The sequence below is a fragment of the Nicotiana attenuata genome, chromosome 5 (genome assembly GCF_001879085.1).
Source record: "Nicotiana attenuata strain UT chromosome 5, NIATTr2, whole genome shotgun sequence".
NCBI classification, from domain to species: Eukaryota; Viridiplantae; Streptophyta; class Magnoliopsida; order Solanales; family Solanaceae; genus Nicotiana; species Nicotiana attenuata.
The window spans coordinates 50,646,861-50,656,013 of NC_031993.1; positions in this window are offsets into that span (position 1 = coordinate 50,646,861).

Genomic DNA, 9,153 nt, shown 5'->3' on the forward strand with positions numbered 1-9,153 from the left:
AGTTCTAACATTGAAAGGTTCAGAATCATAAGCAAGAGGATACGAGTCCAATTGCAGACTCACAATGAGTCTGAGAGTCCAGGGTCCCAAAGTGGAACCCTAACTCGAACACAAAATCAAAATCGCCAAGGGGAACCGCCAAATCCTAGGGTTTCAACTTGAATCAGACATAAAGGTGAGAAAGCAAGACATTGAAACAGACTCAAAGGTTTGTTTCAGAGCCTCAACAAAACAGATATGAGAGCATGTTTGAACAACAAAGTAAGAAAGATGATTCAAGATCATGAAGAACATATTTGAGAAAACTCGGACCTTAAACGAGTTCAGAAGAAAGAGATGATACAAACTTAAACAAAAGCAGATGAAGCATGTTTAGCAAGAATACGAACAGAGTTTAGTAAGACAAAAATCAAAGAATCTCAACGGTAAACACATATAGTAAAAGAGCAAAGAAAACATAACAGGATTAACATAGGAGTAACATGTATAGTAGAAAAAAGAAAAGTAGACAGACAGTACATGCGTAGCAAAAGAAATCACACGAGCATGATATAGACAACACACATAAAGCAAAGAAGAAGAAAAATCAAAAAGATTTTTGGAAAAATCCTTTCAGAAACCCTAAAATCGAAGACGAACGATTTTGAAAAGAACTTTTGGGGAAAACACTTTAAATGTCAAGTGAAGCATAGATACAGCATAGATCTAAGCAAACGACATGGAAAGAACCTCGAATAGCTTAGGGTTTCGGAGAAACCCTAGAAATGAGAAAGGCTTGGAAGAAGGTCCGATCTTGAGTCGGAGAGGTCAGGAATCAGGCTCCTGAGTCTTGAATATGCCGGAGCATGCCGGAGAAGCCATGGAATCAAAGGTCTGAGAAGATCGGAGAGGGAATCATCGAGGTCAGGTCTCGAAGCTTCGAACAACCATGGCTTACTGGTGAAGGTAGATGAGTACCAACTATCCATGGCCTGAGAAGCCATGGATTCCGGTGACAGGCGGTTGAAAAGGGGTAGGAGGAGGCTAGGGTTCCGGAGAGCTTGAGAGAGTTTGAGAGAGTTTGGGATTCAGAGGCGGCTAAGAAGTGGGGAATGAGGGATTAGGGTAGGTCATTTGGGGTTAAAATGGTAAGGGGGAATTATGGCCGTTGATCTGTACGATCAACGGCCTAGATCTAAAGGGGTAGGTGGGAACCGGGTAGGGTCGTTTGAATTGGGTTATGGGTTGGGTCGGATTAAAAAATGGGCCGGTCCAGTTGGGGTTGAGATTGGGTCAATTAAGGGTTAAAATTGAAATGTAAAAGAGGCTGTAATTGAAATGAAATGAGGTTAAATGTTAAATAGCCAGTTTTACCCTTTTTATTTATAAAAAATAGTAATATAATTTTAAAAACAAATTAAAAGCACTGAACCAATTAGTAATATATAAATGTTAATTAAAAAATGCTGGAACCAATTTTATAATTATAGAAATGCTATTAATCCTAAAATAGGCTAAAATTGCAATTGTATGTATTTTGGCTTTTAAAAATACCAAATAAAATTGTAAAAATATACAAAAATTACCTTAACTATATTTTGGTGTAAGTATGAGAATGAAATAAACTATTCACCAAGGTTGATAGTTTTGGAAATAGTTACCGATTTTTGTATTGCTAAAATGGACAATAAATTGATTTTAAAAATCTTTAAAATTTATGAAAAATACCAAAATACTTGGGCATGCTTATATATGCATATATATGTTATTTTGAAAGTATTTTGTATATGAAAAAAATACGTAGGGAAAAATTGGGTACCAACAGCTGCCCCTCTTTACCCGGGAAGGATGAAAGAGTTGTCGGGTAAAGATATGATGGTCAACTTTGACCGAATGAAACAATTTGAAGAATTTTGACCGAGCTCGGGTTCTTGAGCCACCTACATATCCTTGGTTTTACAAGAATCAGGCCGTATGTAGTTTAGGATCCATCGGCGGAACATGCCGATGGAGATTTTTTCAAGAACGGACGAGATATTCGGGTTGGGAAGGACGGTCAAAGTCTAACAGGCTGCGGGAACTGGAGCGGGATCGCTCCTACTGAGACGACCGTTGCTAGCCGGTTTACCTGCAAATAAACAACACGAGCGCATATATTATGCATAAATTTAAACGTGATGCAAGTTCCCGTTGGACCATGAATGATGTCTTTGGATGGTTAGGATGACGTCCTCGGACCATGATGTCCTGGGCCATGAAACACATAATAAAGGATTCGCAGGCTATGAAATGATGTTCTCGGGCTATGGTAATGATGCCTCCAAACCAAGATGCCTTTGAATAATGCTATGCAGAGAGAAAGTGGGGTCCTCAAGCCATGGCATGACGTTCTCGGGCTATGAAAATGGTGCCTCTGAACAGTGATGCCTTTGGACGATTTGGCGATCTTTCAGCCCATGAAATGCAGCAGGTGGCGATCTTTCAGCCGATGCAAGGCGTAAAAATAAAAGATGGCGGTATTTCAGCCGATGCATGATTTAAATGAGGTGGCGATATTTCAGCCTTGCAAAAAATATAGATAAAATGTCGATCTTTCAGCCGATGCAAGGCGCAAAAATAAAAGATGGCGGTATTTCAGCCGTGCAGAAAACATAAAAATGGCGATCTTTCAGCCGATGCAGGATTTAAATGAGGTGGCGATATTTCAGCCATGCAAATGGAGGTAGAGCTTAACCTCGGGAGGCAGAATAGTAGCCTTATGCAATAATGGAGACAGAGCTTAGTCTCGGAAGGCAGAATAGCCTTATGCAATGCAAAATGCAAATGGAGGTAGCGCTTAACCTCGGAAGGCAGAATAGTAGCCTTATGCAATAATGGAGACAGAGCTTAGTCTCGGAAGGCAGAACAGTAGCCTTATGCAATGCAAAATGAAAATGGAGGTAGAGCTTAACCTCGGAAGGCAGAATAGTAGCCATATGCAATAATGGAGACAGATCTTAGTCTCGGAAGGCAGAATAGTAGCCTTATGCAATGCAAAAATGCAAATGGAGGTAGAGCTTAACCTCGGAAGGCAGAATAGTAGCCTTATGCAATAATGCAGACAGAGCTTAGTCTCGAAAGGCAGAATAGTAGCCCTATGCAGAAGATGAGAGACGAATAGTAATAAAGATTTCATAGCTGATAGTTGATAGTTGGTTGCCGATTATGGCTGCTGGGGACATTGTATTCAGATAGCAGTTGTGAGGCGATAATTCCGAGAGTTGTATTCCTGAAAAGTGTGATTGTATAAATGTATTCGATGATTTGTGACTTGGGTGCCCGCACCCAAAGGAAAATCGTGAGTTTAGTAAAGGAAAAAGGTTAGCTCGTGTTCCTGCTGACTTCGCTTGACCGGCTCGGCTCTGTTTTTGGTGATACTGTAGGTACCCTTGGGGTAGCATTGTTAAACAAAGCAATTTTGATAATAAACATGCATGAGTTTGTTAAAGATATGACATGTGTATGTATATTTAAGAAATAGTTTTTAGATGAACCAACGACCGTGACGTGGTTCAAGACATTGCGACCTCTCCTACTGCAGAATTTTGAGGGTCCTCCTCAAAATTCTGCCCCAGTTTACCGGGTTGCTGCTTCTTGACGGTTGCTTGCGATGATCAGCTGAAGTTACTTCGGAATTTTGAGGGTCCTCCTCAAAATTCTGCCCCAGTTTCCAATTGCAGGGGAAAATAAAATTTTTATTGAATTGTGACCGAACCCATAAGGCTGCCTACGTATCCCCTCTTAAACGGGAATCAGGTCAGACGTAGTTCAAATTGCATAAGGAAATCATAAATGGTTACACATAGTATCTTTTGACTGCGTCTGAGTTGATTGGTTTTGGCCAAACTTCTCCGTCCATTTCTGCAAGTATGAGGGCTCCTCCTGTTAGAACCCGATGAACAATGTATGGGCCCTGCCAGTTGGGAGAGAACTTCCCTTTGGCTTCATCTTGATGTGGAAAAATCTTCTTTAACACCAGCTGTCCTGGTGTGAACCGTCTTGGTTTGACTCTCTTGTTGAAAGCTCGGGACATTCTGTTCTGATAAAGTTGACCATGGCAAACTGCATTCATTCTTTTACCATCTATGAGGGCTAGCTGTTCGTAACGACTCTCCACCCATTCTGCATCATCGATCTCTGCTTCCTGTATGATTCTTAGGGAGGGAATTTCTACCTCGGCGGGAATGACCGCCTTTATACCATAAACCAACATATAGGGAGTTGCACCAGTTGATGTGCGGACTGTGGTGCGATACCCTAACAAAGCAAATGATAGCTTCTCATGCCACTACTTATGCTTTTCTACCATCTTTCTCAGTATCTTCTTGATGTTCTTGTTAGCGGCTTCTACTGGTCCGTTCATTTGAGGCCTGTAAGCTGTGGAATTCTTGTGTTTGATCTTGAAGGTTTCGCATATGGCTTTCATCAAATCACTGTTGAGGTTGGAGCCATTTTCAGTAATGATTGATTTTGGGATCCCGAATCGACAAATGATACTGTCACGGACGAAGTCTGCCACGACTTTCTTAGTCACTGCTCTATAAGATGCTGCTTCAACCCATTTGGTGAAATAATCAATTGCTACTAGGATAAACCTGTGCCCGTTTGATGCGGCAGGTTCGATCGGTCCGATAACATCCATTCCCCAGGCGGCGCACGGACATGGCGAGTTTGTTGCATTAAGCTCATTTGGAGGCACTTTTATCATATCTGCATGGATCTGACAGCGGTGGCACTTTCGAACATACTGGATGCAATCCGTCTCCATAGTCATCCAAAAATAACCTGCCCGGAGTATCTTCTTGGCTAAGACAAAACCGTTCATATGCGGACCACAGGTCCCGGCATGAATCTCCTCTAGCAGTTTAGATGCTTCCTTCGCGTCAACGCACCTCGGCAAACCCAAATCCGGAGTTCTCCTATACAGGATTCCCCCGCTGTGGAAGAAATTGTTGGACAATCTTCGCAGTGTGCGCTTCTGCGTAGCATTTGCAAGCTCCGGATATTCTCCTCTGGCTAAGTATCCCTTGATGTCGTGAAACCAAGGCTTTCCGTCTGCTTCTTCCTCGACATGAGCACAGTACGCTGGCTGATCATGAATCTTTACTGGAATAGGGTCTATGAAATTCTTATCTGGATGCTGAATCATAGATGATAGGGTAGCCAATGCATCGGCAAACTCATTCTGGACTCTGGGAACATGCCGGAACTCTGTCTTTGTGAACCTCTTCCTCAACTCCTGTACATGATGCAAATACGGGAGTATCTTGGAGTTCTTGGTTGCCCATTCTTCTCGGACCTGATGTATAAGCAAATCTGAATCTCCAATCACTAGCAACTCTTGGACGTTCATGTCAATGGCCATCTTGAGCCCTAAGATGCAAGCTTCGTACTCGGCCATATTGTTGGTGCATGGGAACCTGAGCTTGGCGGATACCGGATAATGCTGGCCGGTTTCTGATACTAGGACTGCCCCTATGCCAACTCCTTTGAAATTTGCTGCTCCATCGAAAAACATCCTCCAACCATCATAGGATTTTACAATGTCTTCTCCTACAAATGATACCTCTTCGTCCGGAGAATACATCTTTAGGGGCTCGTATTCTCCATCCGAGATGATCCGCTAGTGCCTGTCCCTTGATTGATTTCTGAGTCACGTAGACAATGTCGAATTCACTCAACAGGATCTGCCACTTGGCTAGCTTGCCAGTAGGCATGGGCTTTTGAAAGATGTACTTTAATGGGTCCATTCTTGATATGAGATGCGTGGTGTAAGCACAGAAATAGTGCCTCAACTTCTGGGCTACCCAAGTCAGAGCACAACAGGTGCGTTCCAATAGAGAATACCGGGCTTCGTACGGGGTGAACTTCTTGCTGAGATAATATATGGCCTGCTCTTTTCTCCCCGTTTCATCATGCTGCCCCAGAACACAACCAAACGCTCCATCTAGCACCGCAAGGTAGAGTAACAGGGGTCTACCTGGCTCGGGCGGAACCAAAACTGGCGGCGTTGACAGGTACTCCTTAATTCTGTCGAAGGCTTTTTGGCAGTCGTCAGTCCATTTGGTAGTGGTGTCCTTCTTTAGCATCTTGAAGATTGGCTCACAGATGACAGTAGATTGTGCTATGAACCGGCTGATGTAGTTAAGTCTCCCCAAGAAGCTCATTACCTCCTTCTTGCTCTTTGGCGGCGGCAATTCTTGAATAGCTTTGACCTTTGATGGATCCAATTCTATCCCTCGGCGACTCACAATGAACCCAAGTAGTTTTCCGGCAGGAACCCCAAACGCACACTTTGCGGGATTCAGCTTTAGGTTGTACCTTCTCAGTCTATTGAAGAATTTCCTCAAATCTTCCATGTGATCAGCGGCTTTCTTGGATTTGATGATGATGTCGTCTACATATACTTCGATCTCCTTGTGTATCATGTCATGAAAAATGGTGGTTATGGCCCTCATGTAGGTGGCCCCTGCATTTTTTAACCCAAACGGCATCATTTTGTAGCAATACATCCCCCACGGCGTAATGAAAGCTGTTTTCTCAGCATCCTTTTCATCCATCCATATCTGATGGTATCCAGCAAAACAATCAACGAATGACTGCAACTCATGCTTGACGCAGTTGTCAATCAAGATGTGTATATTCGGCAAGGGGAAGTCGTCTTTTGGACTAGCCCGGTTGAGATCCTGGTAGTCGACACAGACTCTGACCTTCCCGTCCTTCTTCGGTACTGGCACAATATTGGCTAATCATGTCGGATACTCCACTACCCTGAGAACCTTAGCTTTGACCTGCTTAGTGACTTCTTCCTTGATTTTCAAACTCATGTCTGGCTTGAACTTTCTGAGCTTCTGTTTTACTGGCGGACAGGTCGGATCAGTCGGTAATTTGTGAGCCACAATGGATGTGCTTAGACCAGTCATGTCGTCATATGACCATGCGAATATGTCCTCATATTCCCTTAGAAATTCCGTATACTCTTCCTTTTCTGATGGTGAGAAATGAACACTGATTCGCATTTCTTTGATGTTTTCTGCATCTCCCAGATTGACGATCTCAGTCTCGTCCAGGTTGCACTTAGGTCTATTCTCAAAATTCTCAACTTCTTTAACAATTTCTTCCGGTATATCATATTCCTCTAAGTCTATATCCGTTTGTTGCGTTGTCTCGTTGCATGTCACAGTCATTGGTTCATCAAGATAAGTAATAGTAATGTTGTTTGAGTAAAGTAATGAGAGAAAATAATAAGAGTGAGATTTGTAAGAAAAATTGAAATACTTTAATAAATTCCATAAGTGTTTTGAACATTGGAGCTCTTTCTTGAAAAGTAAAAATGCGAAGGAAAAATAAACTAGTAAAATAGAATAGTGCGTGGTGCTTTGTTCAGCCTTGCTACCCCGAGGCATGCCGGGCTCTAGTGGTTCTGACAGTCCAGTTGTTGAGGCGTCCTCCTCTGCTTACAGCCTGTATGGAAGGGCCTTCCTCCCCCTCCTCCTCAAAAATGACACAGCAGTCCATATCATCCTCTTCTAGGAACAAATTCCTCATTGCTGCTAATGCTTCCTCTTTTTCCGACCCATAGATGACTTCGGCTGGTTGAAAGGTCTATTCCAGACGGGGTATCGGCTGCTCCAATGGATACTAAGGGTCGCGCCAGGGTGGCGACCAGTCCTTGAATTCTTCGCAAGTATACTCGTACCCCAGTCCGAAGGTGGTGCCATGCTTCTTGAGCTTGATGGGCTTAGCGATTCCTTGGAGGTTCTTGCCAAGTCCCTTGCCAGGTTCATACCTGCTCCAATTCAGTATGATTTCAATTTTGTTGCCCACCATTTGTCTTTATCGACGGCGTTGACTCGCTCGATGTGGTGGTAAGTTTCCCCACCTAATCTTCTTCTTCCTCCAATTGCTGGAATGGTCTGGCGGCTATATATGGGGTTGCTACCGTCACCATGAATGATCACCTCCTAGGGATTCCATTCAAATTTCACTGCCTGATGTAGTGTTGACGCCACGGCCCCGACGGCATGAATCCATGGTCGTCCCAACAGTAGATTGTAAGATGCCGGCACGTCTATCACTTGAAAATCAACATCAAACCAAGTGGGCCCCATTTGCAAACGTAGGCTAATTTCCCCAATAGTGGACCTTTGAGAACCGTCGAAAGCTTTAACGTTGATGGCCCCATCCTTGATTTCACGCATCCCTTTTCCCAATGTCCTGAGTGTTACCAGAGGACAAATGTTGAGACTGGACCCCCCATCGACCAGGATCCGGGTGATAAAATAATCTTCGCACTACATAGTGATGTGCAATGCCTTGTTATGACTCAATCCTTCCGGTGGCAGCTCATCCTCGTGGAAGGTGATTTTGTGACTCTCCAACACTTGGCCTACCATGTTTGCCATTTCTCCTCCAGTGATGTTGCTTGGTACATACGCCTCACTCAATACCTTCAACAAGGCATTCTTGTGTGCATCGGAACTTTGTAGTAAATCCAGGATAGAGATATGTACGGTGTTTTGTTCAGCTGGTCAATGACCGAGTATTCCTTGGCTTGTATCTTTCTCCAGAGATCACCGGGTCTAGTTTCAATAATGGCTTGTCGACCAGAGGTCTGTTTACTTGACTCAGCCAAGTGTTCTGGGGTATAAACCCTGCCGGTTCTTGTCATACCCTGCGCTGCAACTGTTTCCCCGAATTTGGCTTTTCCCTTTCTTCTTACATCGGCTATGTAGTCCCATGGTATGGCTTTTGTGTGGAATGGTGTTACGACTGTCATTGCTACTGGAATAGGCATCCTCACTTTGGAAGGTAATACAACAACTTCAAAGGGCTCAGGCGCCTTTGGGGACCCAAACTCGACCTCGATTGGTGTTGGCGTCTTTGCGGAGGCTAGTGCTTCAAACTCAAGCGGTATGGACATGTTCACCTCAGCATCTTCAGAAGGCTGAATTTGGACTACAACCGGATTAAGAGTGACTGTTGGTTTCTTTGGATCGTCACCTTCCGTGATCAAACCGATTGATCCTTTGGGGTCCCAATCATCTTTCTATTTCAATCATATGAACACCTCCCCCCTTGTGGTCTGGTAGAGGGTTGTTGCGGACATTCGAAGCTGACTCCTTTGCCACAATA